Source organism: Rhinolophus sinicus, chromosome X (assembly GCF_036562045.2).
Source record: "Rhinolophus sinicus isolate RSC01 chromosome X, ASM3656204v1, whole genome shotgun sequence".
Taxonomy (NCBI): Eukaryota; Metazoa; Chordata; class Mammalia; order Chiroptera; family Rhinolophidae; genus Rhinolophus; species Rhinolophus sinicus.
This window is the reverse complement of record NC_133768.1, coordinates 12455752-12481646: the sequence shown is the minus strand read 5'-3', so window position 1 is coordinate 12481646 and position 25895 is coordinate 12455752. Positions and strand designations below refer to the sequence as shown.

The following is a 25895-nucleotide window of genomic DNA, read 5'->3' as shown; positions in this document are numbered from 1 at the left end:
TAAAGGAAATGTGCAAATTGGCCACGTGGCTACCATAAGCAACAACTGATTTATTACCGCAAACTTGAAAATGGTTGTTGGTCCCAACAACCTTGGAAAAGTCCATTTCAAAACGTTGTAGACTATGTGTATAGTAATTATACTAGACTACAGATTTTCTTTCCTTTTACTTCCATGGCATTGACGAGTATTGTTGAAAATACTGCATACGCTAAGGCATCTTATTTTTGATCCCTCAATATGGTACAATATGATGCATCTTCAATACTTCACTTTATTTTATTATTATTATTTTTTTTACTTTTTAATCTACACATAGTACAAGTCATTTATTTCCCTTCTAGCCCTGGGCTCAGTACATACATGGCTTCTCTTTACCCTTTTGGGTTGACAGTTTTCTCCAGGTTTCTGCTGATGACATGTGACAGCTCGGCATAGAAGGCCGTCAGGTCCAGCTCCCCATAGGCCGCCTCATCTCGCTCATGCGCTCGGTCATCCATTACATGAGTCTCCTTAGAGGCTTGGCCACTGCATCCCCGCGTTCTGAGAAGTGCTTGGAAGTGGTTGTCTGGAAGGTTTCTATTTTGGTCTTGGCTGTATTCACCCTCTCCAGCACCTTCTCCTGGATTGCCACCCCAAAGTCACTTCCATCCTCAATCTTGGGGATCAGGTGCTGGATCCATGTGATCACCGGAATGCATTTTTCTTTGCGAGTTCAGATTTTTGGCTTACCCACGGCAAGTAGGGCCAGGACCTTCTCATTCCCAGGAAGAAAGCCGCATTTAGGGAGTTCTTTCTTCTGCTTATCTGATTCCATCTCACCATCCTTGGGTGGGGGTCTGGAATAGGGATGTCCAGTAGGGCCTGGAGTGAGGTCAGGTTAGCTACGTTGAGGGAGTCCTCTTGCAAGAGCTGATTCAGGTGTATGATTTTTTTGTGGCAAGAATCTATGGAGGAATTCCTCAGCCTCCTGGAAAAGATTTTGTCAGAAGACATCCACCTGTTTACGGGCTTCCCCGCCCAGGCGCATCCCACAAGGCTTGGCCATGCTGCTCCAGTTGCTAGATCTTCGGTCTCCTGGCTCACCACCTGCGCTTTTGCTTTCACTCTTCAACACTTCACTTTAGTCATTAACGCCACTGGATGCTACAGAAGTTATTTGACTTTACAATTAAATTTTGAATGGCTTACTATGTCATGATTTATTCATATATTTAAGAAATAATTATTGAGGATATCACATAATCAATACTCGGCACTCTTTTTTGGAAACACAAAGATAAACAAGTCATAGTCTCTACCATTAAGGATCCTATACTATAATAGTGGTAATAGGATATGTGCACAAATAACCATACTTTACATGTGACAAAGAATATAAAGTAAAAAGGAAAAGGTACTATAAAAAAGGCTTAGCTAAAGTTTTCAGGCTAACGAATTACCATTGTTTGGCCGGGTTATGGAAGACGTTGGACACATTCTCTTGTTTTTGATACATCACGCTCTCACGGTTTTGTTCCTCCCTCTCTGACCATCTTTTCTCTGCCTCTGCAGTTGCATCTCTCATCCAATGTTGGAGTTCCCCAAGGCTTAGTTCAGAGCCCACTCTCTTCTCACCCTATCCGCTCCTCCTAGGCAGTCTCATCTGTGCCCAGGACTTCAGCAATTATCTATAAGCCCATGATGGAATGGTAAACTTAACCAAATTCATGGTCATCAGTTCTGACCCTCATCTTCTAATGAATGACCACCGTCCATCAAGTGCCACAAGCCAGAAACCCAGGAGTCATTCTGGCCATTTTTCTTCTTCATTCTCCATTCTGGTCTATCATCACACCCTATGAAATGCATCCTCTAAATACCTCTCCAATCTGACTCTTTTTATCTGTCTCCACAGCCAGCTCCCTAGGTCAAGATAGAACTATCACCCAGACCAATGCGGTAGACTCCTCACTGGACGCCCAGTGTGGACCCTGATCTTTTTCCAATCCTGTCTCCACACAGAAGCCAGTATCATCTTTTCAAAGTGTGAGTTTGAGCACATCACCATCACGCTCCACTTCTGGACCTTCAAGTCCTTCAGTGACTTTCCATTCCACTATCTATGTTAAAAAGCACAAAGTCTTACATAGTCATAGTCTTGTCTTTCTCTCCACCTCATCTTGAAGTACTTCCTCATCATTTTTTGTGTTGCAGCCACACTGGTTTTTCTTCAGTTCTCTGATGATGTCATGCACTTTCTGTAACAGGGTCATTGTACATGTTGTCCCTCCCCCATACTGCTTCCTAAATCTTGTTCTTTAGATTCTACCCCAGGTGTCACTTCCATATGGAAGTCTTCCCTAGATTACCATCATTTACAACCAATTCTTTGCTTTATAGCACTCGATTCATTTGTAATCATATACTTATTCATGTGATTATTTGACCATGAGCCCCATGAGAGCAGATGCCAACTGGCAGGGTGCACAAAAAATGCTTGTTGAATAAATGTTGACAAATATGCAGCATTTGGATTTGGACACACAGAGATTGGCTGGGGATGGGGGGAGCGGCGGAGAGAGGAGAGAAAAGATACCTCATCCAGGTAACAGAGGATCATTAAAGACCTAGAGACAAGAAAGTGAGTGGGATCATATATATAAGAGCAAGTTATGTTAAAAGGCTAGTCTTAGTAAATTTTGCTCAAATGATATAATCAGTATTCAAATAGTTGCATGATAGTTCACTGTTTAGAAATATATAATTTCCTCCATCATTCCCCTATTGAATATTTGGGTTGTTTCCAGTGTTTTCATTTGCATAAAGAACACTATAGTGAACTCATACATTTGTGTGCTATTTTCTATAGTTCAAGGTTTTGGGTTTTTTTTCTCCTCACTGCTTGACGCCATGAGTACAAGCAAGCTATTCAGGACTTCTTTTTGTCCACACTTGCTTAAAAAAAAACAAAACCCCATAGCTTCATAAATCCATAAATACACTAGTTGATCAGTTACTGATTGATAAGGAGTTATCATACTTAAACAGCCGTCTCATTATAAGTCTACTAAATGTTCTAGCATTTTGAAAATGTGCCAGGCTTGTTTCAAGAAGTCAATTTGAAACTACTGGGCTAAAGCAGAAGAATGTGTGGGAAGGAAAAGAAATAGCTGAGTAGGTGGAGTCAGAATGAGAGGATGAAGTAGACAAAGGGCAATGGTTAATAGTAATTAGTAAACATCAAAAGCAAATAAGGATAAGACATGCTTAATGATTGTGCTACGGGTAGGGTGGCCAAAGTGAAAGTAAAGGATCCAATCATTCTTCGTGGGCTGCTAGGTCAAGTTAACTGGAAAATATGACAACAGTTTGCTGTATGAGCTAAATTATAAAGACAAAGGTCAAAGATGAAAGCTGTGTTTAAAATTCCCATCAGTTGCATGGCCAGCAGAGGATAAGTGATCAAGTGAACCACTTTGTGTAGTTGATTAGCTTTACTTGTCAAAACCATTAACTGTGAACCTTACTTACCAATGAAGCAGTCTTTAGAAGCTGCTTTTCCAAAGGTGAAATCAACCCTAGGTAGCCATTTATTCATTTGAGTAATACTTCACTCTTCTCAGTTGCAAGACAGAATTCATGAAAAATGGATGAAAGTTTACTACACAGTTTATTAGTCCAATAACCCATGGTTCTGGAATATGTGAAAAGCCATGGATTCTTGTTCTAGTTTGTTTTTGTTTGTTTTGAAACATCAAGAGATCAGACTGGAGTGGTTAGGCATACCTATTTGCGCAATCTCATTTCAGAACTTCTGGAGCCATTAGAGAAATGCAACTTCTTTAGATATAATAAACAGTATGCATATTTTTAAATTATAAAAGTGTTATTTAAAGAACTGAAAGGTATAATTAATTTCAAAGCAGCAGGATCACTCCCACCATAATCAAGCTGGTTATCTGGGGTCCGTTTTTGAGTGTTTTCTCCCTGTCTTTTAAAACAGAGTTGATGTTATGTCTGCTCACTCGCGGGCCGTGAAAGGATTCACGAGTCAGATAGAAATACAGAATATTAATTAATGTAAGACGAGGCTCGGCTGGGCAGAGTCTGCTAGAAACTACTGCAAACTACTGCACTGAGTCTTTGGTCTCAAGTTTTAAGTTTTCCTATAGTCAGGGGAGGGAGAAGGTGCGGTAAAGCTGATTATGGCAACCTTTGCATATGTTATGTAGATTTAAGTTGGAGCCAGGAGTGGATCCCATACAGATGCAAAACCTCTCCCAAGTCACAGGGCCAGCACTGGGCCGAAGTAAATAGAACCATTGAAATTGGTCTGCATAGTAAATCTACAGCCAGCAGAATCATTAAGGCCTGGCGGAAAGGAAGCAGAGAAAGAAAAGCTTTCAAAAAGTCCCAAGCTGAATCACGCTTGTTAATTTGAATTATACCAGAGATCCAAATCTTAAGAATAAAAGATTTAGTGCCACCATTACAATCCTGTCTTAACAGTTGAGATCATATAACATGTAACATATAAGATCTAGTTTTATTCTAAAGTTATTTTAATTTATCTATCTAAGAGCAACCATATATTATGAAAACTATGACTTGAACCAAATAAATAGCCTTTAGTAAAATCAGGCGACTTGACTTCCTGTTTGTCTAAGCTCTAATTTGCCTCTCTCCTTCCTCATCTGTTTATTAAGTGTTGAGTATCCTTGACTCCTTTCTTCCAACTCTCCTCCTTGATTTTTTTTGCCTCTATTATCTACTAAATTCAAGAATTCATTTATACAATATCTTGTTTTCTAATTTTTTTCATGATTTAAGGTCTTATTTCACCTTACTGTTTGAAGGCAAGGGACATTCATTACACAGTTTTTATATCTGTCCTAGTAAATATCAAGCAGCCAGTGAGAGTGAGTATGATTGTTAGGTAGACAGGGAAGTCCCTGGTAAGATAAAGAAAAGGCAGCCATATCCTAAAACTTCAGGTTTTGAAATCACTCCTTCGCTCCAGGACATAATGTAACAAGGCCTTGAGGTTAATCATAAAATTCATTTTGGCCTGACAAACGGAGCTGATCTGATAGGTAAGAGTGGGTTACGTTGCTAATTCCTTTAGGATGGGCAAACAGAACAAACTTGGTAGACGAATTTCATTAGAAGGAGCCAGTTCCCTTCTTCAAACAGCTCCCCTTCCCCAGACAGGCAAGGGAAGGTATAAAAGTAAGAGCTTTTGCCTCAGTCACTGGGCACCCCCATTCGGGACCCCCTCCCGCTCAGGAGCTGCAACCTCTTCTCCTGCCTCTACTAAACTATCCTCTTTTTAAAACTTTTTGCCTCTCCCTGGTCTGTGTTTCCATTCTTTGGCTTCAAGAGACTATCCCGGCCCACACTCAGAAACTGCGGGCAGATCCAACATCACCTACATCACCAGGCACTAGTGGGTGCTGAAGAAATATCTAGGGTTAATGCCGTAAATGTTTTAGCAAATAGTTGCATGGGAAGATGTAATAGTTGAACCATCCAGACCCATGCAGTCAAAGAAAAACTATAGCTGCCCCATCCAATATGGTTGCCACTAACCATATGTGGTTATTGAGCACCTGAAATATGGCTAGTATGAATTGAGCTGTGCCATAAATCTAAAATACACACTGGATTTTGAAGATTTAGTATACAAAAAGAGAACATAAAATGTCTAAATATTTTTAAAGTTGATTACTTGTTGAAATGATAATATTTTGGACATATTGAGTTAAATAAAATGTGTAATTAAAATGAATTTCACCTCTTAATGTTTTACTTCTTTTAATGTGCCACTAGAAAGTGTAAAATTACATATATATGGCTTGCTATATATATGGCAGTGTTGTCCTATATGCCAGTAAAATGTTATGTTTGAGGTCATCTTTTCTACAAGGCAGAAATTCATTATATTTCTATCAGACTAAATTAATTTGCATTTCAATGGATAGCAATTATTTGAATTACTGACAGTTTTTTACAACTTCTACATTTACAGAGTTGTAAAATAGGCTAATCAGTGGAATGACAGTCAATCAAAGGTGAATACTCCTATGGAATGAGACAATCCTGAGAGGGTTCACTGGAAAATACACAGCACTCCATTGGAAGGACATTTAGTAATCTTTTGCCCCTTTCCAAGTCTTTCACAATTTTTCCTAACAGCATATTTGTATATTTTTTTGTTACTGTCCTAAGGGATTGTAATAGGATCACTTTTTTCTGTTCTAGTTAATATGGACAAACGATATTTGCAAAATGCACACTTAAGCCAGAAACCAATACTTTAGGAATTATGACGTTTCCAATAAGAAGGTAAAGTGTTGGGAGTAATGGAAGTATTTCAAGAATAGAATAGAATCAAACACACTTGGATTACTTAGAATTAAGTTATTGTATTTTATCATGATTCCTTAGCTTATCACACTGCTGTTGAAAGGAACATGGTTATAATGGAATGGAAACCAAGTTCTTTCCTACTTTTAATTAGGTGGGAACAAAGCCTGGCTGTTGTTTGGCTGCATCTAGTATACCTTTTCCATCCCCTATTTTTGACTAATCAAAGTGTTATTTCTTTTAAAGGAAATGAATTCTTCTTCTGTTTAAATAAAAGGACTTGGGAGACAGACTTGGAAAAAACAATGGAGCTCTCTTTTTGCAATTCTGTGTCTGTTCACTTTGCTGTAGAGATTGACAAAAATTCATTGGTGATGTCTACTGGGAATTGGAAGCCACAACCAATGAAGTGGGTAAGAAAACTGAACTTTTGACATTGTCATTTATAGCATTTTAATATATATATGAGCAAGGAACTTTATTTTAATTATCAAACACCTGTCTTAATCCAAAAAGGATTAAAAATGGCTGAAGAAGGATTACAGTGATAACTTTTGTTTCAAATATTTTAAAAACATCCCAAATTTTAAGTAGATGACCGTCCCACAGAATTGGCTCCTCCGAGCTTGATTTAATAATTGGGGTGAGTTCCCTCTCCTGCTCTGGCTTAGATCAAGGCAGTTCCCAGAGGTTTGTTTGGTGGTAGTGGTGTGGGGCGTGGGCGAAATAGGCAGGTCTAGATCTGTCCTGCTGTTCCCCTAGGACACCTCTTTTTGTGTGCCCTGGACTCTTGACTGTTTCTCTGGACTGACCATGGAATTGAGGGCAAGTGTTTGTAATGAGGGGCCAAAGTACTAAAGAAGCTTTGAGGCTTTGCTTTTCCACTTACTTCTACAGTGTCAAGCTTTTGTGCAGAAACTGGCCTGGAAGTTCCCCACTGTGTTTTCATACATGCAATGCTTTGAGATGTTGTTTAAATAACAAAAAATTAAACATAATTTTTAAAGATTATTTTGTTTAATTTATGACTGAGCATATACCGAACAGTTCTGCAAAAATTAGAATTATATATAATCTAGTCATTGTTAAAACTGTACAATATTGATGGGGGTAAAAGTATAATGTTTTTCCTAAATGTATCCATTTAATACACCTCTTAATAGTTTTATTGTCAATCTCTTTCCCTATTTATTGAATTATATGAAAAATTTTAATAATTGCTTTTTTAACATAAAATTACTAGTATTAACAATCCTTATTATAGTATTTTACTCTTATACTAAGAAATATGTATTTGTACATCTTTGGAGAGATTTCTATTTAAATCCTTTGCCCATGTTTTAATTGGCATATTTGTCTTATTATTATTGAATTGTAAGAATTCTTTACATATTCTAGATACCCGTCCCTTATTAGATACAGGATTTGTATAAAGTAGTCTCCTGTTCTACGGGTTGTCTTTTCACTTTCTTTTCTTTCTTTTTTTTTTTTTTAAGATTTTATTAGAGGAGGGGAACAGGACTTTATTGGGGAACAGTGTGTACTTCCAGGCCTTTTTTCCAAGTCAAGTTGTTGTCCTTTCAATCTTAGTTGTGGAGGGTGCCGTTCAGCTTCAAGTTGTTGTCCTTTCAGTCTTAGTTGTGGAGGGCGCAGCTCAGCTCCAGGGCCAGTTCCTGTTTCTAGCAGGGGGCACAGCCCACCATCCCTTGGGGGACTCGAACCGTCAACCTTGTGGTTAAGAGGACGCGCTCCAACCTACTGAGCAATCCCGGAGCTCAGTGGCAGCTCAGCTCAAGGTGCCATGCTCAATCTTAGTTGCAGGGGGCACTGCCCACCATCTCTTGCGGGACTCAAGGAATTGAACTGGCAACCTTGTGGTTGAGAGCCCGTGCTCCAACCAACTGAGCCATCTGGGAGGTAGCTCAGCTCAAGGTGCCGTGTTCAATCTTAGTTGCAGGGGGCAGAGCCCACCATCCCTTGCAGGACTCGAGGAGTTGAACCAGCAACCTTGTGGTTGAGAGCCCACTGGCCCATGTGGGAATCGAACGGGCAACCTTCGGAGTTAGGAGCATGGAGCTGTAACCGCCTGAGCCACCGGGCCGGCCCCTGTCTTTTCACTTTCTTGATGGTAACATTTGCAGCACAAAAGTTTTTAATTTTGATGAAATCTAATCTTTCTATTTTTTCTTTTGTCTTGTGTGCTTTTGCTGTCAGATCCATTGCCTAATCAGGTAATTAGCTTTCAATGTCTCTTAAAGGTCACAGAAAAGGCTGAGTAAACACTTGCAATAATGATGTGACTCTGTGTGTGTGTGTGTGTGTGTGTGTGTGTGTGTGTGTGTGTGTGTGTTTAAAGTAGACTTTATTTTTTACAGCAGTTTTAGGTTCACAGCAAAATTGTGCGGAAAGTACAGAATTCCCATATGTCTCCGGCCGCTCCCTATCTGACACACACAGTCTCCCCCATGACCAACATCCCGACCAGAGTGGTGCATTTGTTACAATGGGTGAACCTACATTGACATTGTTTATATGAGGGTTCACTCTTGGTGTTGAACATTCTATGGATTTTGACAAAGGTATAATGACATGTATTGATCATTATAATATCATACAGAGTATTTTCACTGACCTTAAAATCCCCTGTGTTCCATCTATTCATCCTTCTCCTTTGCTCCCAACCTCTGGAAACCACTGATCTTTACTGTCTGTAGTTTTGCCTTTTCCAGAATGTCATGTTGTTGGCATCATACAGTCTGTAGCCTTTTCAGATTGCCTTCTTTCACTTAATAATATGCATTTAAGTTTACTCTGTGTCTTTTCATGGCTTGATAGTTCATTTCTTTTTAGCACTGAATAATATTCCATTGTCTGGATGGATCACAGTGTATCTATTTACCTACTGAAGGACATCTTGGTTAATTCCAAGTTTTGGCAATTATGAATAAAACTGCTATAACATCTGTATGCAGGTTTTTGTGTACACATAAGTTTTCAAGTACTTTGGGTAAATACCAAGGAGTACGATTGCTGGATTGTATAGAGAGTCTGTTTACTTTTGTAAGAAACTGCCAAACTGTCTTCCAAAGTGGCTGTACAATTTTGCATTCCTAGCCAGCAGTGAATGAGAGTTCCTGTTGCTCCATATCCTTGCCAGCATTTGGTGTTGGTGTTCTGGATTTTGGCCATTCTAACAGGTGTGTAGTTATGTCTCATTGTTGTTTTAATTTGCATTTCCCTAGTGACACACAATGTTGAACATCTTTTCCTATGCTTATTACCCATCTGTGTATCATCTTTGGTGAGGTTCTGATCTTTCACCCAATTATTAATCAGATTGTTCATTTTCAAGGCTTCTTTGTATATTTTAGATAATGGTCTTTTATCAGATATGTCTTTTACAAATATTTTCTCCCAGTCTGTCACTTGTCTTCTTATCTTGACGTGACTGTGTTTTGCTGAATTATTCACTTCATTTTCAATTATTGAGCATCTACTGTGGTCCAGGTTCTCTCCACAAGGCTCTGGGGATATAAAAATGATTAAGACACAGTCTTGCTTTTAGACACTCAGCCTAATGGAAGAGAAAGATGAGTAAAAGGTGATTAGAACATCTTTCTAAGGTAAGCAGCCTCAGGTTTCTTGGAAGAGGAGACTGAGACATAAAGAAAGAAAAGGATTTGACATCAGGCAAAGGTGGATAGGGCCTGTCGGGTGCAGTGAACACTATATTACTATGACATAAGTATGTAAATTATTGTCAGTATGATCATTAGCTATTATTGTTTTGGTAGCAATTTGTCTAGGCCAAAAATAGGAAAACTATGGCTGCAGGCCAAATCTGGCCTGCCATCTGCTTTTATAAATAAAGTTTTATTGGAACACATTCATGCCCATTCATTCACATATTGTCTATGGGCACTGTTGTGATATAGTGGCAGAGTAGTTGTAACAGAGACAGTCTGGCCTGCAAAGCCTCAAACATTTACTATCAGGCCCTTTACAGAAAAAGTTTGCTGACCCAGCTCTAGTCAACAATTTACTGAAAATGCTTACACCCAGTCCCTGTTTGTTTGTTTTTAAGAGCATTGCTGATTTTTTTTTCAAGCATTGCTGCTAACTATTTCATGTTTACAAGTAATTTTGCCTGTTTTTCAGAAATTTCTCCATATTTTTGCTTTTAAAATTTCAGCTAATTAATTTTCATTGAACAATTCTGCATAATTGACTTAAATCACAAATGATAATAACCTGTTCAACCCCTGAAAATAAATTTAAATAGTTGTTCTTTTTGTGTTTTATTGTATCTTTCATGGTTTATGTTGCTCTATTTTTAAAATTACAAACAAATTCGTGTTCATTTCAGGACAATCAGACATCATGGACATGCAAAAGAAGAACATTAATCTATAATCCCATCTAGGTTCCTACTGCAGTTCCCCGAAAATAAGACCTGGCCGAACCATCTGCTCTAATGCGTCTTTTGGAGCAAAAATTAATATAAGACCCAGTCTTATTTTAATATAATATAAGACCGGCTCTTATATAATATAAGAAGGTCTTCTATAATATAATATGATATAATATAATATAGTATAATATAATATAATATAACATAATATACCAGGTCTTATATAATATAATATGTTATAAGATTGGGTCTTATATTAATTTTTGCTCCAAAAGATGCATTAGAGCTGATTGTCCTGTTGCAGAATCCAAGACCGGAAAGAACCCAAGCGGCACTCAGAGAGTTAGGAAGGTCAGCTTTATTGCTCTGGCGGGCTCAGTAGGATCCTTCCCAAAAGACTGAGCCCCTAGCAAGGTTTTGAGCAAGTTTTTATAGGTTGGGGACTTCCTTGAGTTGGGGAAGGGGTAGGTGTCATCTGGTGATTGGCTCGGGGTGTGGCTTGGAGGGTGTTATGCGGAAGTGGGCTGGGGCTTAGGATGGGGACTTCTCTCTCCACTCGGGCCACCATTTTAGGTCGGTTCCACGTGGCAGGGAACCATTTTACGGTCAGTTTCTCCATCAGTCTGGCTAGTTCTTATTTCCAGGGAAACATGGTAGGAAAACATTTTGGGAGCTTTAGTATGTAAACTTTGAGGTCCTTTTCTGTGCATATGTACATATTTTATTGTAATTTTTTTTACATAAATGAAGTCATGCTTTACTACCGCTAAGTATCTTTAACAGGCATACACTTTCCTCATTCTTTTGTTATCTCTGTGATTCATGTGGTCAGGGCTGGTCTATTAATGAAAGATGTCACAGGAGGTTACCTACAGAGTAACGGATATGTTTGCATCCTTTCCGGAACAGGGAAAATGCTACAAGAAGTGAAGTGGTTGGTCGCCCCATAAAACTGTTGACTGGTCAGGTATCATGAAGCTGTCTTTGGCCTTTTGGATACTCCTTGGGTAAGAGTGGAGCCCAAAAGCTAGGACTCTGTATCAGTTATCTATCGTCCCAGTAATGCTGCATGACAAACAACCATAGAGCCTTAGTCTCAGACAACAACACACTCTATTGCTCACACGTTTGGGGTGGTTAGCTAAGTGGCCTTTGGCTGGGCTCACTCACATGCGAATAAATTTCTACTATGTAGAGCTATGAAGTTTGTGGTACTTTGTTACAGCAGCCCTAGAAAAAAAATACACCTTCAAAGATGGTTCTGGAGCCAACTAAAGAAAATCAGCCTCATTTTTTAGAGGTATCCTCTCTTGATGCCTTTGTCAATGGTAAACACTGTCCTAAGTTGCAAACTGGTTTCCAACCAGAAGTCTTCAAATGGCTTTAAGAGGCATCACAAAGATGAGAGTATTGTCCTCGTGCAGTGCCTCGTTCTAATGTCACAAACAGAAACATCAAGACCAGCATGTATTTCAGTGTCTCCTGAATTAAAACGATTATAACATTCTGTCTGTAGAGTGACATTTTGCACATTCAGTTTCAAAGGCAGAACGGGGACAGATGCGATTGCTAATAAAAACCCAGAGTGTTGTTTCATTCTTGTGGGTTTACAAATTAATTCACTTTTATAGACATATGCTGATGACTTGCCTTTCCAAGGAGATGTTGTTGGTCAATTGTTTACAGGTTGGTGTTAGTCTGTCAACCAAGGCAATGCGGCTCTGCATTTGCATCTATTGCCTCCAGAACATATGAATGTTTAAAAAAGGTTTAAAATTTTCCAATGCAGCCCCTCTGAAGACATTTTCAGTCCTAGGGAGTGGAAACTAAGCTTGTACCTGTATTTCCCAAGGGACTGATGTAATGCACTTTATATAAAATAATCATAGGGAGGGAAGGGAAAGACTGGATTTTTACATTAAAATAAAATCAACCCAGAAATTGTTCTTTTCAGGGTCTGCCTTTCAGAACCCCATTTAGCTTTTTAAATAGACTCTTCTTTCCTGATTTGCTTTAATGAACCACTCTCATCTCAGTGATTACTCCTGACATTTAGCTGCTTGTGCAATTAACTGGGGCTGTTCACTTCTCTTGGAGAAGGACTATGTGCAGCTAATATGCATTTGTAAAGTGTTCCCTTGACTTCGGAGAGTAGCTGTGGATAAACAGTTAAGAGGATGCCTCAGTAATTTACAGTTTTTGATGGAGCACCCAACCACTCACTCTTAGTAAAGCTGTGAGTGGTTATTAGCACATGCTCACTCAGTCTCCCTCCCTTCCTCCCCTCATTAAGACTCACGGAGTTACCAGCTAAGCTGATGTTTCTTATCTTGTGGAAGGAAAAAGAAAATCTGATCAACTTCTCTAAAGATTGAGGGAGAACCCTGTATGTCACCACTGCAGGTGACTGCATTTTTTTGGAAAGGTGTTAAAAAAAAGGGGAATGACTCAGCTAAAGGATTGCATTTCTTGGGATGGGATTTTAGATATCAAGATGGGAGATATTTTTCCCCCTTGGCATGACTGTGCCTGGGCTTAAGTCTGGCCCAGCAGATGAACAGGCAGAGCTGGAATAGATCAATGAGACTGTAGCAGAGAAAAAATGCTGCCTACCGACGATTCTGCTCCCCTTTGTAGCATAAAGCTATTGTTGGGGCTACATTTCCCAGATTGGTTTGCATCATGGTGGAGCCAGGCCACATTTCATTGTCATGGTTTGTGAGTGGAAAGGATGTGTGCTGTAGTTGGATGCACGTGATTGAGAAGCAGGTGTATCTTCTCCCTCACTCTACTCATCTGCTGGTTATCGTCAGAGGACTCTGAGTCCCGGGGAAGGTGGAGTCAGGAGATGGAAGGAGCCTGTCTCTGAACCACTACAGGGAGAGAAACTGCCCTGGGCTATTTTGAGAGCCAGGAGTGAAGTCTGGTCGATCTAAGTCACTGCTTTGTTTTACTACCTTAGCTCTTATTACTGCCTAACATTTCTATATATTGTTGTTTGTTTCCCCTTTACTAGTATGTAAGTACCATGAGAGCAGAGTTTTTTGTCTGTCTCGCTTGCTGCTGGATCCTCAAGGTCCGGAACATTGTCTGATGCATAGTAAGTGCTTGGTAATGTTTGTTGACTGAATAAATGTGGGAATAAATGCAAGGAATGTAGTTGTGATATAATAGAATTTGGAGAGCTTAATCCTGGTTTTCACCAGATATCATGACCAGAGAATTTTATTCATGGCTTTTTTTGTGTGTATGGAAAAATGAGATGGAATCCCAGAGTTCAGTGTCACTCCGAATTACATTTGGGGACTGTATTAGTTATCTATTGTTGTGTAGCAAATTACTCCCAAATTTAGTGACTTTAGACAACAAATATTCATTATCATATAATTTCTCAGGGTTAGGAATATGGGAATAGTTCTGGCTCAGGATCTATGTTAAGGTTGCAGCCACGCTGTCAGCTGGGGCTACAGTCATCTGAAGACTTGACCGAGACTGGAGGATTTGCTTCCAAGGTGGTGTGCTCACGGGGCTGTTGTCAGACGGTCTTAGATACTCATGGCTATTGGTCAGAGGCCTCCCTCAATTCCTGATCACATGGGCCTTTCCAAAGACCAGCTTACATTGGTAGCTAATTCCCCCCAGAGCAGGTGATCCAAGAGTGTGCTAGACTTCTGCGTATTCTATATAGATAATCTGAATCTTTCTGGTAGCTTCAGTGGCCACTTATGTGCCCTTATCAATGGAGAAGTCACTAGCTTAAATCTGTATAACAACACAAAATCTTGTTCACTGTACTTTTCCCGGTCACTTCCCCATAACTGGCTTCCCTCACACTCTTCTCTCTTGTCTTTAGGTGAAGATGGTATTTAAGCCTGAATTCTAAACCACCTCTGTGAGTTACTCATTTCCCCCTGGATAGCTCCCATGTATACATGAGGTATACATGTTAATAAACTTCTGTTTGTTTTTCTCATGTTAATCTGTCTTCAGTTACAGGGGCCCCAGCTGAGATCTTGAATGGGTATAGAGAAAATTATTTTTTCCTCCCCTACACTGTCCAGAAGTAGAATGAAACTGGATTTTGAACCCACGACTGAAGATATAGGGGCTCTCTACCCATGCAGCTCACCTATGCTCACCCTGTTCTTGGCTGGATTCTGCCCCTTCCAGTGAGCAAATAATAAAACACTATTTTGAGTCTTAGCCATTATTTTTTGTGTTTCTAGTTCCCTCAGGAACGCCCAAAGGGAGAATGGGGTGAGTGGTCAGGCAGGATTATAGCATTCCAAGGCCCCTGACCCAAATACCATCAATTCTAGCCTTTAAATTCCATCTTCTTTCCATTGTACCTTCAAGGGGTAATTTAGAGCAAAGACTGGGCAAGCAGGAGGAGTTGGGAAATGCAGCCATGGCCAAATGCCATTTGGGGGATATTTTTAGTTACCTAAATAAACTGTATTTCCACAGTGTCTGCAGAGCTTATGGTTTGTGTGCAGTAAATAAAGTGATGAAAATGCCATGAAGAAACCCAGCCAGATGACTCCATTTGTGTGCATTCTTTTCCAGAGGAGTCCCTGAAACAGCAGACGGAATCCATGTGATTCAGCAAAGGCACACAAGCTGCTCCCAAACGCCGTTGTTTTTCTCCTATTCGGTTATTGTGTGCCAGTCTCACCACCCCACTCTTGGAGCAGTTTCCCAGTGAGTATTCTGCGGGGTGTTAATTATCAGGAGTAACGGAGTTCTGTGATCAAGTGCGTTTTGGATTGCTACGTTGAGCAGAGTTCAGTGGGGTTTTTCCCCATAGGCATGTCTTGGCCCTGCTAAAACACTGATGTGCATTATCAGGGTGGTATGTTCAGTAGTGTTTTCCAAACTTATTTGAACACAAACATTTTTATTTGGAAAACAGCTGTTAGTATCTGTGCCCATTATCAATCTCTTGCCTGTCAGCTCCAAATCCACTCTTTGTTGCCATGATTGCGATACTGGAATGTTTCTCCATTGCCAGCTGGCACAGGTTAAACTTGATCTGTAGAGGGTGCTGGGGAGATTCTGGGGCAGGAAGGAGCTTCTCTTCCGGGTATTGGTGTGCTCTGCTTCTTCCTGCTCCCATGGTACTGGGCTGGAGTATGAGATACTGAGTTGAGCTCACCCCTACCCTCACCCCTGCAGGCAGTTTCATGGCAAGTTTTGCAGGTGCCTCAGCTGTGGTAGGCTCAGAGACAGCCCTCTCCACGGATACCCCTGCTGGCTTTCCGGGTGAGTTCAGTGGCACCCCTGTGGGTCGCACTCTTGTGGCTTTCTGGACAGTCTGGCCAGTGCCCTGGCCCGCTTCCCAGCAAATTCAAAAGGACCTCTAAGGGTAGCTTTCCAACCGATTTCATCAGCAATCCCCAGTGGGCAGTTTCCTTCCCACTACCTGCTGCCCCCCAGTGGCGGGGGGTGGGGGTGGGATTTCCAGTTTGCCAGCCCTGGCCCGCAGCTCCCGGCCATGCTTTTTGGCCTACTTCACAGACCAGCTCTGGCCCAGGGCAACCTGGCAAACTTTTCTGTCATCCAGTGAGCTGCAGCCACACCTTCCTCAATGAGGACTAAATCCCAGCCTTGGGAAGCCCTCTCTCCTCACCCCATTCCAAGTTTGTTTCTTCCTTGGGTAGTCTCTCTTAGTCCTGGGGTTTAGTCCTAGGGTTAGTCCTTCCTTCCTTCCTTCCTTCCTTCCTTCCTTCCTTCCTTCCTTCCTTCCTTCTATTTGAGATATAATTCATATACCATAAAATCCACATTTCAAAATTTACAATTCTGTGGTTTTTAGAGCATTCACAAAAAGTTATGCAACAATCCAAATGCCCATCAACTGGTAAATGGATAAACAAAATGTGGCATAACTTTTTGTCTCTGTAGATCTGCCTTTTCTGGATATTTCATATGTCATATGTATGTGGTCTTTTGTGTCTGGCTTCTTTCACTTAGCATAATATTTTCAAGGTTCATCCATGTTGTAACCTGTGTCAGATTTTATTCCTTTTTATGGTTGAATAATATTCCATTGCATGGAAATGCCACATTTTGTTTGTCCAGTCATCAGTTGATGGGCATTTGGATTGTTTCCATTGTTTGGTTATTGTGAATAATGCTGATATGACTATTCATGTTACAAGTTTTTGTGTGAATATATGTTTTCACTTTTCTTGGGTATATACCTAGGAGTAGAATTGCTAGGTCATATGGTGACTGTGTTTAACTTTGGATTCGATCAAAAGAGAGTATCAGATGAATAATCACCTTATTAAAATATTTATCCCAGCCTTATTTTAATTAGTAAGCAGCCTTGGCACATTTAAAACACAATCTAAAGCATTGTTGTGAAGTACCGATAATGTGGGCTTTAGAGCCTGTCCAGCCAGTGTCAGATCCCACCTTTAGAATTTTCATCTGCGATGTGGGACACTCTGAGAGGGAGAAAACAGAGCATGATTTCCCCTGCTCAGAGGTGATGGGTTGGGGTCAAATAACCCTCTCTACCATTGTTAGCTGCGACGTGGGACATCCTGAAAGGGGAAAAGCAAAATATGATCTTCTTTGCTCAGGGGTGGAATCTGAACAATTATTTTCTGTGACTTGATATACTAAACTGTGTTATGCTACATGTGGAAAATTGTTTTTTTTTTGGTTAATTAAACATTCTGGCTGAGAGAAATATGACACCAATTCACCATGGCCAGATTGCTTTTGAAAAAAATTAGATCACAAAAACCACACACTCACTGGTGAAAGCCCTTTGCGATTGTTTGAAGTGAAATCAGCAATGAAGTAGATAGACTGTCATAGATTGAGGGGCCAGAAAGCGGGGCCAGCCCCCACTGAGTAATGACACTGCAGTTTAGCTGAAGTGAAGCTGAGAAACATTTTCTCAGCCACTCCAAGACCAGGAGAATGTGCTGTTGGGTGTTTTGACTATTTATGACTTTAAGGTAATTGAGATGGATTCCTGTATCTTCTTGTCAAAATATACATTAATAAATTGTGTATATTTGTGTTGGGGTATGCTGTACAGCCCTTCATTACTTGTGGTTCAAATCAAACGACTAAAAGGTTTAGGAATAGCTCTGAAGATCATTTAAGCCTTTGTAAATTCTCAGCAATTTTCTTCCCTTCGCTCAAAGGACTTCCTACTGGTTGAAAGCATTTCATATAGTAAATGCATTAAAATTCTTTCTCAGATTTTACTCTTCCAGTTAATGATTTCATTTTCTTCACAGGCTTATTGACTGAAACGAAAGTGATTTTCACGCAAGAGGCATGATTACACACTTAATTTCTGAGGACTGCCAGCAGCTGAGTTTGGCGCTGTGTCCTCTGAACCCGCAGGCTATTAGGACAAGAGCAAGTCTGTGATTGAAGCAGGCCCGCGCTTCGTGCAGTTTCGCCCGCTGTGGCAATTTCTAAGACTTATCAGCATCCCACGGAAAATGAGTCTCTAAGAAAGTCCACTTTAGTTGTGCAGGTGATAGAGAAAAATATCACTAATTCTAATTCACCTGAGGCGGAAGTACATGTATAATAGTTATACATAATTAAAAATGTCAGGCCACACTACCGGCAGATCATGCTGAATGACATCAGAAATTCACATTACTGTGCAAGATGGGAACAATCTGTGAAAGTCGGGTGGGGTGGATATTCGTACAAGTGTTTTCCCATATAGTCTTCATGGCTAAAGCTTCAGTGAAACGTGTTTATTTTCAGGCTCATTTCACAACGATCATTGATCATACGCTTTAGAAACACCTGCAGGGCGGGATCCAAAAATGCCCGAGACAATGTGACAGCAACAATGTCTGCCTCACAGATAATAGCTTACCTATCATGTACCATGTGTCATATATGAAATTGTAAACATTGTATTTCAAATATTATGTGTTATATATATTATAATAGGTTTTAATAGCTTGCAGCTTCAGAGAGTGGAGTAGGGAGCTTGGCTGCACACAGTATGTGGAATTCTGATAGGAAATACAAGTAAACACATAAAATACTCACTTTGATCAATAATCTCATGAACATGACGATTATTAAATGCAGTCATAGGCAACTTTAAATGGTTTTCTACTACATACATTCATACATCAGAATAAAATCTATTATTTCTCATCTTTAGAGTTGTGATAGGTGATATTGCTAAAATATCACTAGTCTTTCTTAAGTAATCATGGGAAATAGGAGAGGGTCCAGGAGAATGGTAGGTGGGAAAGTCCTTCAGAAAACAAAACAAAATAAACAACATTGTTTTGATTTAAAAAAAAGAAAAAGAAAAAGAAAAAAAGGCCATGAATTCCCCAAACTGTAAACTGGTGAATTTGATATTGATTTTGAGCTAGAGGTCAGCAAACTTTTTCCGTAAAGGGCCAGGTAGTAAATATTTCAGGCTTCGTGGGCTACATGGTCTCTCCATCACTATTCCACTCTGCTGTTGAAGTGTGAAAGCAGCCATGGGCAATGTGTACATGAATGAGCATAATTATGTGCCAATAAAACTTTATTTTAAAAAATAAGTAGAGGGCTAGATGCAATATTTTAGAATGCACTTAAAAAAAAAAAAAAAAAAAAAGATTGTGAGCCTTTTAAAAGAGATTGTGTTAATCCCCAGGAGTTTGCATGAATCCAGTGGTCCCCAGCTCTGGCTACATATTAGATTCCCTTGGGGGAGCTTTTAAAAATCCCGGTGCCCAGCCTATATCCCAGACCAATTAAATCATAATCTCTGAGGAGTCCATCTTTTGTAGAGGCTGCCTAAGTGATTCCAACGTGAAACCAATGTTGAGAACCACTGCACGAAGTCATGAAGTAGTGCCAAGTTAAACTTATTTCTTTTTCCCTCCTCTTCTTTTTCTTCCTCCTTCTCTTCCTCTTTTTCCTTCTCCCCCTCTTCCTCCTGTTCTTTCTTCTCCTCCTCCACTTCCTCCTCCATCTCTTCCTTTTGGATGAGGTAGCCAGATAGCTCTCTTGGGGAAAAATAGTAGACATAGTTCCTCTGGATTTATGCTGGCATTTGCCAGAGTCTTTCATAATTGCCCTGATGGACAAATTAGAACAGTGTGGGTGAATGACAGGTTCTGATGAATGGAGTAGGTATTACTTAGAATTCTTTGAGGGTCCCACCTCTCCCCAGTGGTGACTGCACAATGGGCATCCAATAAATCTTTGTTGGGAGTATTGGCAATCCATGCTATAAGAAATGGTTAAACAAACCAGGAATCTTAAACTTGGAAAAGAAAATCATTTGCAGTGGGGGTTGGGGAGGGGTCAACATAATAGTTGTCTTAAAATATTTGCTAGACTGTCACAGTGAAGAAAAATAGACTTCTTCTGGATTTTCCAGAGCAGAAATGGAATCATTGTGGGAAGCCACTGGGAGGCAGTCATTCATCTAACAAGTATTTTCTGAGCTCTTCTGTGTGCCAGGCACTGTTTAGGCACTTGAGACGTTATCGGTGAACACCACAGGCTAAGACTCATACTCTTATGGAGATTACAGTCTAACGACTTAATGTGTCTGATGATTAAAACAGTCAGAAAATAGAATGGCCGCTTCTGGTGGCATTGATCATAGGTTAGATAACCACTTACTTGAAGTCTTCATAAGCCACAGAACTCCAATAAGAACCTTCAGCCCCAAGTTTGTCTGAGTCTAGGAAAGTATCTTCCCTCCTTCTCTTGGAGTCACCCTTCCTTCCCCCACTGCTCTCCTAATCCCACCACTCATTTCCAAGGTAACAGTGTCAGAAGCTTACAATTTGATCTGGTAATGCTGAGGTTCCAAGCAGGAGAGTCACAAATGGTGAATAAAGCTGTGGACAAATTGTCCATCTCTTGCATGATGAGGCCGGTGGAGGCAGAGAGTTTGCTTCTGCTCTGAGTTTCTGGGACTCCTTTCATGCGTAATGCCACCCTGCACCTCTCGTACAATGGGAAGTTGACAACCTAGTGATTGAGTCATAAGAATTTGAATTATGTGTCTTTGGAGTATTGAGGTCTCAGAGACTGCCAGCTGGCTGATTGATACATGGTTCAGGAATGAGGTGCCCTGTTTTTTGTGTGCACATATGCTTGTTCCTTTGAACTTTTTGTCAGAACCATACACTAGGAAACTAGGTGGGGGAAATGATCCTCTGTTTTCTTTCACTGATCACAGTAATACAGACACATATACATACACGCGCTCGCATGTGTATGTATATGCATCTGTATATATATGTATGTATATGTGTACAGAGGTCTATCATTTGCTCTGAGGCTGGTGGGCAAGAAAAAGAGCACAGTGAGAGAGTGGCGGTAACAAAGTTGTCCCACAGGGTGCGGCACACCTTTATTTCAAATGCCCAATGCTGAACTCCTAAGAGCAGAGCAGGAGCTTTTCAGCCTTTTGGGAGAATGGAGTTGAATTTGAGGGCGGGAGACCCAGGGACAAACGGAAGGCAGGCTGGGCTCCAGGCTGGACTCCAGGCTGAAGGGAGGGGCAGGCTAGCGTGGTGGATGTGTGGGGTATGGTTTGGGTGCTTGGGGGACATGAAAGAAATAAGAGATTGAGGGTTTTGGGGCCCTGAGGTCTAGCAACAAGGAAGGCCATAAGGTTTGGCTTTTTTCTCTTAGGAATGGAGCCCAGGAGGTTTACTTACATTATCCAGTTTTTTATTGTATGTTTTGGAGGAAATGATAGGTTGTGTAGGATTTGTCAATTTGAGTATTCACATTCCTCAAGAATGGAAAAGCTCTTTTTGTACTTTGCCAATAACAGGACTCAAGTTTTGGAAATATCTGGAAGCTATAAAAACTATTTAAATGATGTAAAAGAGAAAATCACCATAGCAGGATTAAAATATAATGTTATTTGAAGATTGCAGTTGTTTTTAATTACCATAGCTGAGTCATCTTTGGTCTTCTGCTTACAATGTCACCTGTAGTATTGAGCTAAACTAAGCCTGAGGAATAATTTCAATTTAACATTTGAAGTCCTGTTTGTTCATTGAGCTTTACCCAGAGACTCCCTGAAAATTCAGTCTGGGAGCTTGGCCCCCAAATCAGGAGTGGCTGGTGTAAAAATCAATGTTAAGACACGGCCATTCAGCGACGCCTTTTCTGTTTTCAACAGCAATTGAGAAATAATTTAATAATGGTTTTAATTAAGTCAGAGCACACAGGGCTTCCTTGCAGAATTACAGATCGCTAGATTTTTCTCTAGAAGCAAGAGAGTATTGTAGGAAAGTGTAACCAGTTCTCCTTACTACTATGTGATTCTCTTGATATCAGAACAAGTGTGTGTCTAGCTCACTGGAGAAACGTGGTTGGTTTCTCAAGAAGGCAGTGTGTGTGGCTGGGGTGCCCTCCTTCTTCTGGGTACAGATGTCCTCCTCTTAGGTGTGTCCCTGCTTCATCCTTTGCTTGGTACCCAGGTTCTCCAAAGCTCTTGCCAGCCCTCTTAGGAACTGTTGTTCTTACTTGGTTTATGAAGTGCCTCTGCCTGACCTAGGCATGCCCCATCTTTCTACTGAGATAGCAAGAGGTGACTCCTATAATGCAGTGGCTCCCAACCCTGGCCACACATTAGAATCTGTATACTAATGGCCAGGCCCACCCCTAGAGATCCTGAATTAATTGGCTTGGAAGGAGCACTGGGGATACTGATGTATAACTATGGTTGAAAACATCACTTTAATCAGTTATAATTTTGGTTTCAGCTGTTTGAGTGTTCACCCAAAGTTGGATACATTTTCAGGAAAACTGTGTAGTGGGGAGTGTGTGACTGGATTAGGTCAACAGGTTTGGGAATATTTAAATGGCAGTTAAAATGGTCCAACAATGGAAATTTCAGAATTATTCCTTCCAAAGGGGGTTTAGATAACATTTACATATTTCTATGGATGATACAGTAACTCTGATTGTTAGGCTAAGTGAGGCTTTGAAAAACAATATATTACCCAAAGTTTTGTCCCCTATGGCTTTGGATTTTTGAGAGCTATATTGAATTGGCGTGCATATGATAAGGACAGGATTATAAGCTGTGAAATAACATGAAAAAGGAATGAAATATGACAGGTTTCCACAGTCATTCAAGCTCTGGGAAAATGCTTATATATGAGATACTCAGCCAATATCTGCAGAATACAATTTTCATGACTATAAATGACTGATTTCTTTCAATTTAAAATATCCTGTTGGCAGAGAGAAGCCAGAGAATTTTTTTTTGAATGGAGGAATGATGTGATGAAAATTGATTACTTTGATCATAATTACAATAAGGATTACTTTGATAATAATATATTGGATGGATGGCAGGAGGGATAGAACCCAAAGATAGCCATTCAACAATACAAATTGTACCTATAAATGGAAAAAAGAGAAGAGTTGGTATGGCCAGAAGGTCTGAGAAAGCTTCATGGAGGGGATAGAAATTGAGCTGAGCCTTGAAAGATGCAAAGGGTAGTTGGAGGGGGGTGAGAGAATCATTCTAGGGTGGGAGACATTTACAAATTGTTATCCAGTCATATAAAAAAAAATAACAATTTTAACACTTGATTTCAGAATGCTCTCTGCTGCTATCCTTATCTAGGCCATCACCATTCTCACTTGGGCAATTGCCATTACTTCTACTCCTTTCCATTGCATGTAAAATCTGCAATCTGTGCCAGGGCCTTGAGTACATTGAACAACACACTGTATCTCTCAAAAAAAAAAATAAAAAATCTCTGTAAATATTTCTTCCCAACTCTCTACCTCAGCCTTTCAATTTTCTATCTCTAGCCCAGACACTACCACCCTACTTATCCTTCAAGGCTACTCCCATTTCTGCATTCCTCTCTTTTCTCCTGTTATCCTGGCTTTAGTTTTTCTAACCTGTGTACTCCCACCCAACAGTTAGTATTCGTTAGACATGGAAAAGCCATTTTACTGAGGATAAGTCATTTGGGGGTGCGTCCAGCTCTCCACACCCACCCACTTGACCTGCTGTTATAGAAAGCATGGAAGATTTTTTTATATAAGGGCTTTTTGTTGTGCTACTTAAGCATAAAACATGATTCCTGATTTCAAGAAACTTACAACATCACTATTGGGTGGGGGTGCATAAGACTAAAGAGAGAAGCCAGGATAGGACTGAAATCTTTACATGAGTAGGATGGTTGGTGGTATCCAAAGTAGAGGGAAAAGACCGGAAATTGCATGGCTCAGAGACAAAACTTGGGAAGAGACAGTCTTAGGAATAAAAATATAAATATTTTTTGAAATACATGTGTGTTATGCATTGTAAATTCCTTATTCATCTCCTCAGGAGATGATCAGCAAAATTTTCACTAATTATTTGGTGAAAATGGACCCTTTACGGTGTTTGAAAAGATTTGCTCAGTCCTGCTTGTGGCAAGAGGACAGAGGCTATGATCTGCAAAGGCAGACAGGTCTTTCTTGCTCATCTACAATGTGGTGCACAAGCTAAATGCTCGACAAATACTTCTAATTTGAATGTATTCTTATTTTTACAACTTCCCTTTGAAGCCCACAATTTTATCTGTTTTCCAGATAAGAAAAATGGGAGCCTGAAGTACCATACTACCCTGCTTCCAGATTCTTGCATAGTGTAGGAAAGGCATTATAGGATTTATGCCAGGTACCATCTTCTACTTTATATGTTATATCTAAATGCACAAATCGCATTTCAGCAACATAGCCTTCACTTTTGTGCTGGTTTTCACTTTTCAGCCAAAAGGTTATATATTATGTTTGGGTGATAAAACAGAGGGTGGTATTTGCCTCAAAGAGAGCAAACTTCGGTCTAACTATGTTGAAATTTTATCCCTTTTCCACTGTGGTTCAAAAGCAGAAGACTGATGCCTAAGAATGCAGTGATAAATAAGAGGAACATGTATCACATAAGCTTAGTTAAAGGCACAAACCAACGGGTGCTCAAGGAATTTTGAAGTTTGAACCCATCAGGAATTCTGTTGGTGCTCTATCAGTGTTTGCTGGACTAACTGGTTAGTGATGGTTCTCTCTGCTTTTTGAAATACAGTGGGCATTTGGAAAGGGAGCTTACTCTTGAACAGAATATCATGTTTAGATGTTGTAATGACTCTGGAGTCCAGGATCTTGTTTCTTAAAGCAATGCAGAATAATAAGGATAGAAGGAGCCTTAGAGATGAGAAAGCTGAAACCCCAAATAGAGACTGAGTTTAGTTCAGAGCCCAGATCTCTTAGGGTCCAGCTTGATGCTCTATTCATCAGACTGATGTGGAAACTGACCTTAAAATGGTTCCCTGCCACGTGTAACTGAGCTAAAATGGTGGCCCCAGCGGAGAGAGAAGTCCCCAGCCTAAGCCCCGGACCACTTCCACATAACCCCCTCCAAGCCACACCTTGAGCCAATCACCAGATGACACCCACCCCTTCCCCGACTCAAGGAAGTCCCCAACCCATAAAAACCTGCTCAAAACCTTGCTAGGGGCTCAGTCTTTTGGGAAGGATCCCGCTGAGCCCGCTGGCGTAATAAAACTGTGTTCTCCCTGATCTCTGCGTGCTGCTTGAGTTTCTCGGTCCTTGCCGATTTTCTGCAACAAGACATTCTGCTGGCATTTGGTGGGGTAAAAGGTGTAATTGACCGAGAGAGAGATAATTTCATATTTCATCTGGGAGTACAGATTAAAGGGCCTCTAAGAACCTATGAGAATCCATAGTCCATAAAAAACCATATTCCATGGAAATTTGAGGGTGTTTATTCCCCTTTAACTGAATTTCTTGAAATTTTATAGCATCTTGTCTCTCCATCAGCAAATATTCTTTTAGAAATTATGTAGAAAATGATTGAGAAATTAATTTTTAACCTATTTGCTTGAAGTTGAGATGCATCAAGAAATAAACATACTTCTCAGCATTCTCAGGATGGAAAAGGAAGAATTTACCAGAAGGTGTGAAGGCTGCTCTGAAGACAACCTGTAACAGGGTTGGACTATCAAAGAATGGGAGGAGCTGGAGATTTCTGTTTGGAAGTTTAAAGAGGGGGAAATCTTGCTCCTTCGTGCTGTACATTCTTGGGATAAGGAAGAGCGACAAGGATTGCAAGTTCCAGAACTGGAAGAGACCAGAGCTC

General features: G+C 40.3%; 1 long non-coding RNA gene and 1 pseudogene across 1 annotated transcript in view; one reads left to right on the top strand and one right to left on the bottom strand.

Moving 5' to 3' along the window:
• Window positions 1–329: 329 nt before the first annotated feature.
• Window positions 330–1048, bottom strand: LOC109454999 (proteasome activator complex subunit 2; annotated as a pseudogene).
• A 14819-nt stretch (window positions 1049–15867) lies between these two features.
• LOC141569669 (uncharacterized) overlaps window positions 15868–25895 on the top strand; it is a 118558-nt gene continuing 108530 nt past the window's right edge. The window contains exon 1 of the long non-coding RNA XR_012493405.1: window positions 15868–16021. This is a non-coding gene — a long non-coding RNA (uncharacterized LOC141569669). The remainder of the gene's footprint in view (window positions 16022–25895) is intronic.